Here is a 14,243-nt window from a genome sequence, read left to right on the forward strand (position 1 = left end):
TGTCTGTCTTATTTAGATGGAGATGTCTCACCACTTTGCTGTAATTTAGCTTTAATAACATCTCTGTTAAGTAGATGCCTGTTGAACAGACAAGCATTACTTAAATAATGACACTTCAGCAGTGAATTAACTTTCTCCTATGCAATTAAGTAGCTGTCCATCACATTTATCAGCTCACTAAATCATCTTTCTGTATCTTCATTATTATGTATTAGCTATGTACAGTGGTAGCCACATAGTAACTCCTTTCCTGTACTAGGTTTGAGTCCTTTACATACTGATGGTACTGAGGAGGAGAGAGAGGATAGTAGTAACTACTCAAAAATCTGAGGATCGGTGATTTCTGGAGTTATGAAAAACAAAGGCATGTACTTGACTTACACAGTAATAAAATGCTAGGTTATTATAATTGTGTCTTTTATCTACAGCTGCTTTACTCACATTGCATGCACATCTACAAGCTTCATATTCTGCTCCAGATTTGTCAAACTCAGGTTAATTTTATTTTGCAGTGTTTGTTTTGGGATGGAGACCAGGGAGAATAGGACAAAAAATGTATGACGCTTTCTTCAAATTCTTCCATGTTACTTACAGTAAATGTTTTCTAAAACCTGAAATTCACAGAATCACATTTGTAAAGGGTAAGGTAAAATTTTCAGTTCATTGATTTAGATTTCTCATGTACCATGGACCATAAAGCTTTATATGGTTAATCCAGATTTAAGCCAAACACATGGAGTTTAAACCAAACAAGTGGAGAAGAAAGTAACCATTTTGTTTTCATCTGAATACGCTTTTAAATTTGTTTTTTGTTCCAGTGATTAACTACTACAATTTTGATGAAGAAATGGCTTATTTTCTATTTTATGGCTTTAATTTAAATTCATTACTGTTGTGCTTACCTTGGATAACTCCATTCTTTTTTACCATTTATTTTGCCCTGATAACATACAAGTACATCTTAATAAAGTAATCTTTCATTTTTCTTTTGACTGGTTGCCCAGTCAAACTGAACTGATAAAATTCTAAGTTTCTCTATGGTTTTATCTTTTCTTTAGAGTTGTTGAAAAGTTTTGTTTAGTCTCTTTCGTACCTTTCTTCACTGAAACACACTGATTATTTAAGTGGATGGGCCACTGGTGGTCACCTAGCCCAGCCTCTCTGCTCAAGCATGGTCCACTGCACCAATGGTACTCAGGATGCTGACAGCTTTTGAATATCTCTGGAGAAGGACACTCCACACCCTCTCTGGTCAACCTGTTCCAGTGCACGGTCATCTGCACAGTAAATAAGTTCTTTGTCATGTTCAGGTGGAACTTCCTGAGCATAAGTTTCTGACCTATTGCCTCTTGGTCCTATTGTTCAGCACCACTAAGACGAGCTGGTGCATCTCCCTGGCACTTTCCCTTCAAGTACTGATGGACATTGATGAGGTCCCCTCTCAGTTCTATCTCTGTGAGGCTGAACAGGCCCAGCTCCCTCTGCCTTTCCTCATAAGAGAGGAAACCTCAACCTGCTGGCAGTGCTAAGCTGTCACTAATGCCTAAATTAATTAATTTTTTAAAAAATCACATCATTTGTATTCATAGCAGAACTGAACACTTTAGTCCTGTAGGTATTACTACTTCTTTCATCTTTCCAACTACTTTCATGAAATGCAGCCTAGGACTCCACGGAACTGACAGATTTCATTCTAGTTGTGTAGCAAATTATTTGACTTCTCTGTTTTATGTTTTCCCTTTATCCTGGGACTAGAATGTCTTCCAGTATATTTGCCTGCCTTTCTTCCTCTTGTTTTCAAGGGTTCTGAAGTATACCGTGACAGCATATTCAAACAATTCCAACAGACCAATGGTCAGTTACAGCAAAGGGAATCTCCAAATATGCCTTAATTTTAAAAATAGTACCTCTCTTCAATTTTCATGTCCTTTTGCTAGTGCTAAGGCCCGCTCCATAATCAATGAAACCAAAATTACAGCTCTCTCAAGAATAGATTTTTTTTTTTTAATATTTTGGGGTTTTTATAGCTCTTTGTTTTGCCGCAAAATTTTTTCCAAAAGCATTAACATCATCATTGGGCATATACTTCTGTGTGCACTGAGCAATTTCTGAATTTCAAATTAGGTAGTTCATTTCTAAAAGTTTAGCCAGGCTCAGCAAAGAATATCTGTCTCTTAGTTCCTTGCAATTCAAATACAAATATGAAAATAATGTTCATATAGTCTAATAAATAAATAAAATAATGCTTTTTTTCCCCCCTGAAATATATAGTAGCTACAGTTTTTCAAGATTTGCAATAGGGAGATACTAAGTTAAGTTGGTAGAAGTAGTGATATTCTCCTCATTGAAGAGATATTTTTCCAAAGCTAGCTTTTGTTCATAAAGAGATTAGTTATATGCATTTATATGAAGCAAATTACTACAGTATCTCCGGTAAATTTAAGATAAACAAAAACAAGAATCAAAGAAACAACTTACTAGGCAATCTGTGCAATAGAAATATAAACCATTAGGTAAGTAGTGAAAAATATCTTCTATTTCTCCTTTTAGGCAGCCTAAAATTAAGCCTAAATGGGATCCTGTCACTTATTGAATTGTGCATAGTTAATTATAAAAGCTTGGAACGATAAGATTGAAATTCTGTCTTTTTGCAAGTAGATCAAGGTCATGCTTAAGAATAATTTAGAAGTAGTGCATTGCAGAAAGGGAGTCCTGGAAAAGAAGCAATGAGCTTCATCCTCCAAGAAACACATCTGAAAATTTCAGATTAGTGCAAGTCAAATAGTTGGACAGAAGAGACAGATAAATTTAAACATGTGACACACAGGACCATTTAAGTTCTTGCAAAACAGAACCAGCTCTTTGAATTTCATGCCTCTTGACAGCAAAGAGAGCAATGTTTATTTCAGTCACATTTGGAAGCTCTGTATTGAAAATAATACCATAAAACTTCTGGGTGATTTTTACTGTCCCAGATAAAGTGGCTAAAATAGTTTAGCTAACTTAGTCCACTCCTCTGTAATCATGTTTCTGGGATAGTCTAAATTTGTGCTATTAAGTGAAAGAAGAGGTGGTTTTTTTTCACTGCAAGTTCATTAGCTTTAACCTCAATTTAGTTACCATTTTAATATCAAAAAGAGACGTCCAATAAACAATAAGACATTTTTAAAAACTTAACTTCTAAACTGAATAAGTATCTCTATTAGCAATAACTATCACTATTAACTATCACTGTTGCGAAAAATCTTAACAAATCACATTCTGTTCTCTTCTCCCTGTGCTGAATGGCCTAAATTATTCTATTGGTAATTTTCTGGTATCCACTACCTTTTCTCAAATGAAAGCTGCAGTCAAGAGTAAACCTCTCCAGTTCTATATAAAAAGTTTTCCCCATTGAATCTGATAAGCACAAACCAGGAGCTTTTTCAGGATCTCAACTAAGTTCTGCTATGTTTAGCTTTTTTTCCTACATTGTTATGCTAAAACATCAAAAGCTGTAAACTGCATAGTATTAAACTTTACACACCTAATTTTAAGGTAGGAGAGGTTGAGTTTGAAATAGTGATCCCAATCCATCATCCCATTATTTTCCACTGGTTCTACATTCTTCCTTCCATCCATTCTTCATCCATCTACCTTCTTGTCTGGTGCATTTTTGGTACTGAAAAGGAAATCCAGTTCAGCTCAAAAGTGAAAACTAACCTGGTTTTGTAGTTTCATTGTGCTTCACTTTCCTGGTGCAACTTACTTTATCTGATACATCACGTATCTATAAGACTATTTGATTCACAAAAAATAATCACATATCCTAGGCACACTCATGTATTCAAAAGCTAATTTAGGTAGCTGTAGTTTAGGTATTGGTCTACACAATACTCTATTATAGCATATGACAGTTCCTTCTATTAGGGTGCTCTTGCTTTATGTAGTAGAGAACCAGGATGCCAGCTGAACTCCATACCTTGTTACTAAAAACGTGTCAAGTGAGTCAGTGAGCATGTGAAGCCAAAAAAAAGGACAACCGTGAAACTGTTCTGTGGTGTCTGATCTGTGTTCACAGAAGCAGTCTGTGACCTGAAACACACACTGTTGTAGCACTGCAGATTTGCTCCTTTTGGCTTCTCACTGCTTGGGGAACAGGATAGAGTGTCTGTGGTCTCTCTGCATGAAACAGCCTGTCACAGTCTGGCTGATAAGAAAAGTGGTTCGTTTGAAGTCACGCTCAGCTCCTGTAGGCAGGACTGGTTTTCCTTAGAACAGATTCTTTTCCTACCAAATCTGTAACCAGTTTGTGATGAAGGAGGTTTCTCAAACACCCCAAGGTAAAAGGATAGCATTTTACTGCAAAAGCTTGTCTCATTCTGGCTTTTGCTGCTTAAATTCCTGAAGTATTAATACTGCATTAACAAAACTTATTTGGATTGCTCATCTTGAGGGTTTCTTAATTTGGAAATATGAAACTGCATTGGCTGGAGTTTTCTTCAGTTATTGTTCCACAACAGGCTTTCTTTTATGTGGAAAATGCTGCACGTATATGAAGAAAGTTACTAAATTAACGTAAACTAGCATTATAATGTTCATGCTCTCATTGATGTGGAATAGTATTGCAGAGATTTCTCTGGGTTCTGTCAAACATACTACTCCAAATCAATTATTCTTGACTTTCAACTTCAACAACCTGTTGGAATACAGTGAATGGCTGACAAGCCAATGAATGTTACAAGGACCAACAGAATGCTAACTTTTTGGTATGACTGGTATTTTGCAGTGTGTGAGACAGCAATTATAAATCATCTGCCGTAGCAGGGATTATGTACTCACAGCATCAAACCTCTGAGGAAAATTTATCTGATATAATTCAGCACAATGACATCTGAAGAAAGTGGATGCATTGGATACAGGAATCTGCATAGGGCAGTGTTCACAATGAAAATGGATTATCACAAGAGAACAGCATATGTTGATGATCCAATGAAAGTGTCATTACAGAAAAGTTAGAATTGTCACATAAATGACACAGAACAATTTATCCACAGGATTTCAGAAAATTAATGGCAGGTAATTACTTAAAATTTCAGACTCCTTTGAAGTACCTATAATTCTCCATACAACAATTTTCTCACTGACAATACAAACAAAATCTTCAGATACTAAGTAGAAATAGTGATTTGCAAAAACAAGATATCTGTCATTGACTGCATTTCCTGAAAAGGCATTACAGGCCACAACAAATGACAAAGTAAATTCCCATTCTGAAACTCTCATTCATGCAAGCAATCCTTGCTCATGTAAGTACAATAAAGTTAATGTGTCTTCTAATGAACATATACACAAACCAGACCGCACTATTCTGGTCATCCCACATCAAAAAAGAGACCTAGAATGAAAAAGATTGTTTTTACATTGGAGTCTGTGAATCTGTGTAACACACAGGTCTGTGAAAAAATATGTTTAAAGCCTACACTGATGCCTTTTTTAAAAAGGCAGTTGTAAGAAGATTAAAATACAGATAATATTTTGAATGTAAAGGTTAATTTAGGTCGATATGCAAAGCAATGTTCATACTTGCATTAATACAAAAATCTTCCATAATCACATCACTGATAATCCTTCTTCTATGCAGCTAAGCAGGGAATGTGCTTGTTGTCCCCATGGAAATTGAATAAAGGTAGCATGTTGCTTTTTCTCCATGATATTAAGGAATGGAAAAGTTTTCACAATGTCAAAAATTCAAATATATTAATGGACTCAAGTAATTCTTACCTATGACTTCTTATTTAAAAAACTCCAAACCATACAATGTAAACTTAATCTGCAAAAAATGTAACAGTGTTTAAGGCTACAAGATACATTTGGCTTTTAATTAGGTCGTCTTTTCAATCTTGGCTTTTTAATCTGTTTAGGATGAAGAGAGCAAAAAATAATAACAAAACAGTCCCAACCCACACAGAATGTCATTAGATTTAGTGCAGGTCAGGTGAATGCCAACAACATAAACTCAATCCCGCACAAAATCTGTTTCACTGTGCTTACTCTGATCTCAAAATTGCATGTAAGTGCATATAAAAATATTTTGTTGAGACAGCAAAATATTGACAAGACGCTGCATTCCCTGTGAAACCCCAAGGTCCCCATGGCAAAATAAATAACCCATTATAAATAAATAAATAAGTGCCAGGCTACTCCCATTCTCTACATTACATCTTTACAATTAATCTCACTTTTTGTAAATGTATTACTACATAAAACATAGAAGAGGAAATTAGCAACAGCTGACTACACCTTATCCTGAGGTATAAAAGCTGACTAGTTATGTTAAGTATTTGATGGAATCAAATGTTCCATGTGAAAACACCTACCTCTTGTGCCCAAAGTTGGAACTGCCACAGACAATTTTCATTAACCAATACAGAATAAAGCTTAAGTCACCATTATTATTGTTATTATTATTATTATTATTATTATTTCCCTTCAATGCTGATTCATACTGATAATATAGCTCTTCATAGTGTAAGGACAATGTGGATCTTTGCACAGTCCTTTTCTTTCTATGGACTTAAAAATCAGGGCTCAGTAAGGGACAGGGTCTCCTATGGAAGAAGGCCCCATCAGGAAATCACCATGTAAAAAAAGTTTCAAAAGTACAGATTTCTGACACAACTAAGTTAAATTAGATGCCAAAGCTAAGTCCACTTCAAAAATCTTAGCGTAACTTCAAGACCAAGAAGTACCTGATGAATATGAATTTTTATTTTGCTGTTAGGTGACTTAGAATTCAGATTTATTTAATGTGGGTAGAAATCAGCAAATGGAATAAAAATCTTTAGAGAACCAGATTTGGTGTCTTTAACCTAGTGTTGTGGAGATATTGGCAAAGTTTTCTGTTCTGTATTCCTTTAACCCTTCTTCTAAAGCTTCGTTTTATAGGTAATTTATTTCTGATTTTTTTTTTCTGTTCCATAAAGTTTTCATACTTTTTTCCCCCTATTAGTTTAGAAAAGATTTTCTGTACTGCTTCCATGTCACAGTCTCAATTAAAAGAGCATAAGAAAGGCCAGAGTGGGCCAGAACAAGAGGTCGTCTCTTACTCTCCTGCCTCAAAGAGGAGAGATTTGAGATTTCCCCCAGTCTTCCTTTATGTTTGGTATCAAATTTCTAACATATGGGAAGTAGACTACCACTCAGAGAAACTAAAAAGGGGAAAACAACGTACAGAAGAAAAGGAAGAGCAGTATTGATGTAAGTACAAAGCAGTGGAGAAGGGATGCACTTAGGTAGCCAAACTATTGAGTTCCTATATCGCTTTAAAATTATACCTATTGGTGTTTCAGGAAGCCTGAAAGTTCATCTCCACTTACAAGAGTTTTGCTGGTATACTCTCTTCTGATATATTGCCTGAATTCAGACACACTTCAATGCATTTGCAAGGACTTGGGTAAAAAGCAGTCTGCTCCTCTAATTACTAACTCTCCTTAAATTAATTTTTGCTGAAAAATATTTAGGTCCTCAATTTTTTTCAAAAGGAAGTATCATAGAATCATTAAGGTTGCAAAAGACCTCCAAGATCAAATTCAACCTTTGACTGACCACCATCATGCAAAATAACCACAGGATTAAGTGCCATTTCTTGTATGTTTCCAGGGATAGTGAATTCGCTCTTCCCTGGGCAGTCCATTCCAATGTTTAGCTACTCTTCCTGAAGAAATTCCTGCTGATGCCCAACCTAAACTCCCCTGTTGCAGCTTGAGGCAGTGTCCTCTCATCCTGTCTCTTGTTGCCTGGGAGAAGATACCAATCCCCACCTGGCTAAATCCTCCTTTCAGGCAATTGCAGAGAGAAACAAGGTCTCCCCTGAGCCTTCTTTTCTCCAGAATAAGCAACATGAGCTCTCTCAGCTAAACCTAAGAGAACTTGTCCTCCAGACTCTTCACCAGTTGCGTTGCCCTTCTCTGGACTCATTCCAGGAGTTTAATGTCTTTTCTATCAGGAGGGGACCAGAGCTGGACAGCTGGACACAGGATTCCAGGTGTGGCCTCACCAGTGCAGGGAGACAATCCCTACCCTGCTCCTGCTGGCCACACTATTGCTGAGCCAGACCAGGATGTCACTGGCCTTCTTGGCCACCTGGGCACACCCTGACTCATGTTCAGTCACTGTCACCAGCACCCCCAGGTCCATTTTAGCCAGTCTGCTCTGGCCTGTGGGCTTGGGGTTGATGTGACCCAAGGGCAGGACCCAGCACTGGGCCTTGTTGAACCTCACACCACTGGCCTTAGCCCATGATCCAGCCTATCCAGATCCCTCTGCAGAGCCTTCCTGCCCTCCAGCAGATCAGCACTCCCACCTAGCTTGGTGTCATCTGCAAACTGCCTGAAAGTGCACTTGATCCCCCTGAGCAGGTCATCAATAAAGGGCATTAAACAAGACTGGCACCAGTACTGGTGACTGGCCATCAGCTGGATGTAACTCCATTCACCACCACTCTCTCAGCCTGGCCATCCAGCCACTTTTTTACTCAGGAAAGAGTTAAAAAAAAGAGTAAAAGAACACCCATCCAAGCTATTGACTGTCAGCTTCTACAGAAGAATGCAGTGGGAGAGAGTATCAAGGCTTTACTAAAGTCCAGGTAGAATACACCCACAGTTTTTCCCTCATCTATTCAGCAGGCCACCTGCTCATAGGCCCCAGTACTGCCAGAATTTAAGAAGCATTTGGATAATACCCTCAGCCACTTGGTGGGACTTCCCCTCTGCAGGGATAGGAGTTGGCCTCAGAATGCTAAAAAATTGCTTGGAAACTGCACAAGGAAAGTGCAGTTTGGTTTTTGTCTCTCTGTTTTCAAGGAATTGGACATTATATACTAAGCTGCATTAAAGAAATGCCTTTATCAGAGCAGAAGGAAGGTGTGTGGCATCCAAGGTGAAGTCTCAATGCTTTAACTCACTTCAGTTCCCCCAACCCCAAATCTAATTGGACGTGTGCATAGGTAAGGTTGTGTTCTCTAATGCTCAGCATTATTTCTGCCCTAGAAGTAAAGCCCAATACTCAAAGCTCTGCTGAGGAGAACCACATGCAGACTGCCCTGGACACTGTGTAGGTGTATTCCCTGCTGTCCCAACTGTATTCCTCACCCCACTCCCATACCCTCACTATTCAGATTAGTGTGTCACATTTGTCTATGCTACATGCTCAATTTTGCAGTTTAAAGTAGTTCCTTTTCCTAGACTCCTTTTGAACGTCCTGGTAGACATGCTCCTTTTGTACAATACTGACCATTACTTTGGCTTTGCTTATTCCATCCCTTTTCTTTTCTAATACAATAATTATTACAAACCTTGTTTGTTGTGAAGCAACTCAGACCACTAACAAGCAATGTTTTTGCTATGGAAAACATTCTTCATTTTAACATTTTTCTCTGTAGAAAACATTTTTCTCTACCCAGTAAAAAAGGGTAATGGAAATGCAGCTGTCTTCTTTCACTAGCATTTCATGACTCAGTCACTAATGATAAAAAGAAAGAAGAAATGCAGACATCAAAAGTTATGGAAGCAGAACTTTCTAATGAGAATGGTGTCAAAAAGTTTGCACAACACATTAGCAAATCTTTAAATGCTTTATTAAAATTTGAAAGGAAGTATGTCTAAGGCCTCTGCTACTCTTAGATATTAGTTTCTTGTCTGATATTTGAATAATACACTTATGTCCTAAGATACTATTTAATTTCCAATGAACTTTTGTAGAAAAGTGTTCCTCATGTTAGTTCAGTTATGGAACAAACAGGTATAGAAAGCCAGACAGGATTTTGCCTCATCAGTGTCATCTTATTTCATATTTCTTCCATAGGAAAATGAATGACTGAAGTAGCTTGGAATCTAGAAACAAAACTTTGGATTGTAGTTCACTGCTTCAGAGAAAAAGGAATTTTTGTGTGATATTTGCTGTTTTGACTCAAGTGATTAGATGGAGTGAACTGCTTTGTGGGGCACTGGATCTAATAACCATGCAACACCAAAGCATTATAAATGAAGGATTAGATCACCAGCAAGCTGGGACTTGGTGTCTCTGAGAGCAGAATAGATGGGTCATCTTTCCTGTATCATCTCAAGTACATAGTAAAAATAGCCATGATAGCCATACAAACATCTTAATATTTTTAAAGACTCATCACAATGGTTTGCCAGGAGAAAATACAATTTTTTTTCAGTTTCAAAAGAAATATCAAACAAGACATGGAGGGATAAATAAGACTGAAAACAGAGGAGGCTTCTGTTTTTCTTTTAAATAAAACAGGAAGCCTGAATAAAGTGTCAGCTTGAGTGATGAGAAGGGGATGTGTATCCTGACTTGCATCATAAGTGGCATTCTTCAAATACAGATAAAGTAGAATGATGCATCCCTTAGAAGAGAAAGCAGAAACAAAAAGGTAGCATAACTTTAGTTCCCATTCTACCAGGCTACAAGTCTTTGGTAGAAGTTGAACCAGTCCATTAGATGATGTATGTGCTAATTTATTTTGTGATTCACACAATTTCTCATTTTTCAGCTGCTGAACTGTGTTATAAAAGGAATATCTACACATTTATCCAGATGCAATAGGAAATACATAAGAACAGATCCACCACCAAGGTCTATCTAGCCTCAAATACTTTTAATTATTACCAGAATCATATTCTTATGGAAGAATATCAGAATGAGGAGACTATATAAGGATATTTCTCTGTAATAAACTTGTGGTTCAGGAACTTCCTGAGCCAGCGATGTTTCACCAACCTTTATGTTCAATAACCTTTTCTTTCATGATTTTGTCTTGTTCTTTGAACACATGGAAACTTCTGCATCAACAGTACTTCATGGCAACTATCAAAGCACATATTCAGTTGTGCGGTATGACAAGTATCTCTTTATTTTGGACCTACAATCTACTGGTTTTATATGATAACTCCAAGCAGATGGGATAATGAGTCACATTCTCTGTGCAATTCATGACTTTATAGATATAGATCACAAACCAGAATCTCTATCAAATGTCTATTTTCTAGGCCACAGACTTCAAGTCTATTCAGTTTTTTTCCTCTCATATATAGGTTATCCTTTATCTTGATCTCTCTGTATCATTTCAAGTTTTGTTAAATACATCCTCTGATATACTGAACAGGACTAACTATGAATTTATTTAAATGTAGCCTGTGCTCTCTAAAAAAGGCTTGTGAATACACTTTGAAAATAGGTTCAACAGTAGGAGCTTATAAATGTGCATTATACTCCTTTACTTTAGTCTTTGAAATAGCAAATGAAAGAAATCTACTTTCCCCATTTATTTCTAAGCAAGTTCCTTTTTAATATGGAAAAATATGTATTTACATGATCCAGTGAGAGTAAAAAGAATAAGTATCAGAGACATAGTCAGATATTGTTATTAGAAAATTTCATTAAATGATTTTTCTTAATTTATATATTAATTACATAAACTTTCTTATAATTATATGAACATTTATATATATATACCATTCCATTTTAGTAGTAAATGCAATTAAAAGAAAGATAATTATCAATTTAATAAAAATGATCAGAAAGTTCACTAAAATAACATATTTTAAAAGGAAATTTTTCATACAAGTGACTACAAATTCTCTATAATTTGCATTTCCTACATTTTTGAGAAACAGGACATGTTGTATAATCATAGGAAAAAACCTTAAGTTAACTAAATACCTGGGTTAGCTTTTGAATCTCAGTTGCAGGGTCCTGAGAAGCCCTTACCTCATTCCAGAACAACCTAGAGATATTGTTCAACAAAACACACAACTCCATGGCCTTGGGAGTGCCAGGTTAGGAATGGCTGCTATTCAGATATGACTGAAAGGGAAGCATCTGGCCAAAAAATAGCTGGTTTGTTTGGTTTCTTCCCCCCCCTTATCTGAAATTATTTTCTTTGTATCTAGTGTTATTTCCAAGATGTTATTCCAACTTTCTCATTCCTGGTGTTTGCCAGGAAAATAATTTATTGACCTTTTCACCCTTTAATATACAAGTGCATTTGAGTATAGCAATTGCTTACAGGCCTTATTCTCAGCCAGTTCATTAAGTTCTTTCTAGAAACTATTTATAAATTATCATACATTTAAAAAATCTGTTACGAGGATAAGTAATGCAAGTGTTTCACCCTTAGGAAAATGTGAAGACTAACCATTTCTTGGCATTATGCCTTTAATTTCTCCCTTTGTTTCTCCTGCAATAAGAGACTATCCTATGTTTCTCACACAAATTCTATTACACTCTTGTTAAGAATTTTATCTTCTGTGATCAGCAGCTGAAAGAGCCACCATAGTTTTCTGAGACTTCATTCTTCCTTTTTGCTCATTCCGGTTTCTAAAACCAATTTTCTGTTTTCTCTTATTTAATTCTGTGTTCCAGTTTATATTTTGTTTTCAAATACACCACTACCTCAATTAATCAGTAACAAAAAGAATATTAGGCATAATATGAGCCTGCTACTGAATGGAACAGGGACCCCAGACAGACAGAGGTTCCACAGAAAGTAGAATTACTGAACATCTTTGCTGCAGTGTTCACTGCCAAGGCCACCCCTTAGGAACTCTAACCCAGGGAGAAAGTTTGGAAAAAGATGGACTTTCCTTTGGTTGAGAAGAACTAGGTAAGAGACCATTTAGTCAAACTTAACATCCACAAGTCCGCAGACCCTGACAGGGCGTTTCTATGAGTGCTGAAAGACCTGGTGGACACCATCATGAGACCATGTTTGAAAGGTCATGGAGATCACGAGAGGAGCTGAGGACAGGAAGAAAGCAAATATCACCCTGGTCTTCAAAAGGGGCAAGAAGGAGGACCTAGGAAACTACCAGCCAGTCAGTCTCATCTCAATCCCTGGGAAAGTAATGGAGCACTTCATTCTGGAGACCATCATTATTCACATGGATCATAAAAAGGTGATCAGGAGTCATCAACATGGAGACATCACATTTGCTCAGCCCGATTACTTTCCACAATGAGGCAAGTACCTGGACAGATGAGGGGAAAGAAATGGATATAGTCTACCTTGACTTCAGCAAGGCAAGCACAAGGTCCTACACCTGGGGAGGAACAACCCCAGGCACCCGCACAGGCTGTGGCTGACCTGCTGGGGAGCACCTCTGCGGAGAAGGACCTGGGGGTTCTGGTGGACAAGAAGCTGTCCATGAGCCAGCAGTGTGTCCTGGTGGCCAAGAAGGCCAATGGTATTCTGGGGGCATTAGGAAGAGCATTGCCACCAGGCCATGGAAGGCGATCCTGCCCCTCTATTCAGCCCTGGTGAGGCTACAGCATTCCAGATGTTCCAGAGAATCCACAACACCCTGAATTTCTTCTCCTACTTAAAACAAATCTGAGAAAAAGCCAAATGTTTTCATTCTTCAGAAGTAAGGGTTTTTAAAATACAGGATATCGTGCAATAAACATTTGAGCACAGTTTTTAACATTTTAAACCTATTATTTGAGGTCTGTGAGCATTTCTGTCACAGGATTAATGGAAAATTTTTGGCAGTTTCCTGCTTTGATATCATATTTGATGGTATGATATTTAAATATGTGGGAAGATTAAACAATGAAAAAATAATAAATAATATTTTCAATTACAGTGGAAGTTTTGAAAACTCATTCACCTTCCATTTTACATGGATTTTAATTACCATCAAACACACCAGGTCAGATATCAGAATGAGAGTATCACAGCGCTTATTTGAGATATTTGTATTTCTGTAATAGTTTTTAATATAATCCAAATCTTTTTGATTCCAAGATATTCTCTACCCAAAAGTAATATCTAATATTATGTTTCCAGTTCTACTAATACCTATTTTGCATGTTTATGCTTGAAGAAATTAAAAAGAACTCTACAACTGAAGAATTGTTTTATTTTTCTAATGTTTCCATTTTGTGTTCTGTGGTTTTGCTTTTTGCCTTCTACTTTTCCTATTCATCATTTAGCTAAAATCATCATAACTGATGAAGATAAGATATATATTGTATAATTTTAGAGTTTAAAGAAGTGCTGTATAATAACAGGAATAAAAGAGAATTTGAAGTATCCTAATTTCAAGAGTTGATATGTGAACTTGACTTCTGTGGATAACATGGTAGCCAGTCCTGCTAAGGAGGAATGGAGAACTGGTACTTTCGGAAAAAACTAATTTGCTTTCATTACAGTCACAAGTCTTGATTCACTTGGAGAGAGGCTGATTAAAGTG

Source organism: Motacilla alba, chromosome Z, assembly GCF_015832195.1.
Source record: "Motacilla alba alba isolate MOTALB_02 chromosome Z, Motacilla_alba_V1.0_pri, whole genome shotgun sequence".
In the NCBI taxonomy this organism is placed as follows: domain Eukaryota; kingdom Metazoa; phylum Chordata; class Aves; order Passeriformes; family Motacillidae; genus Motacilla; species Motacilla alba.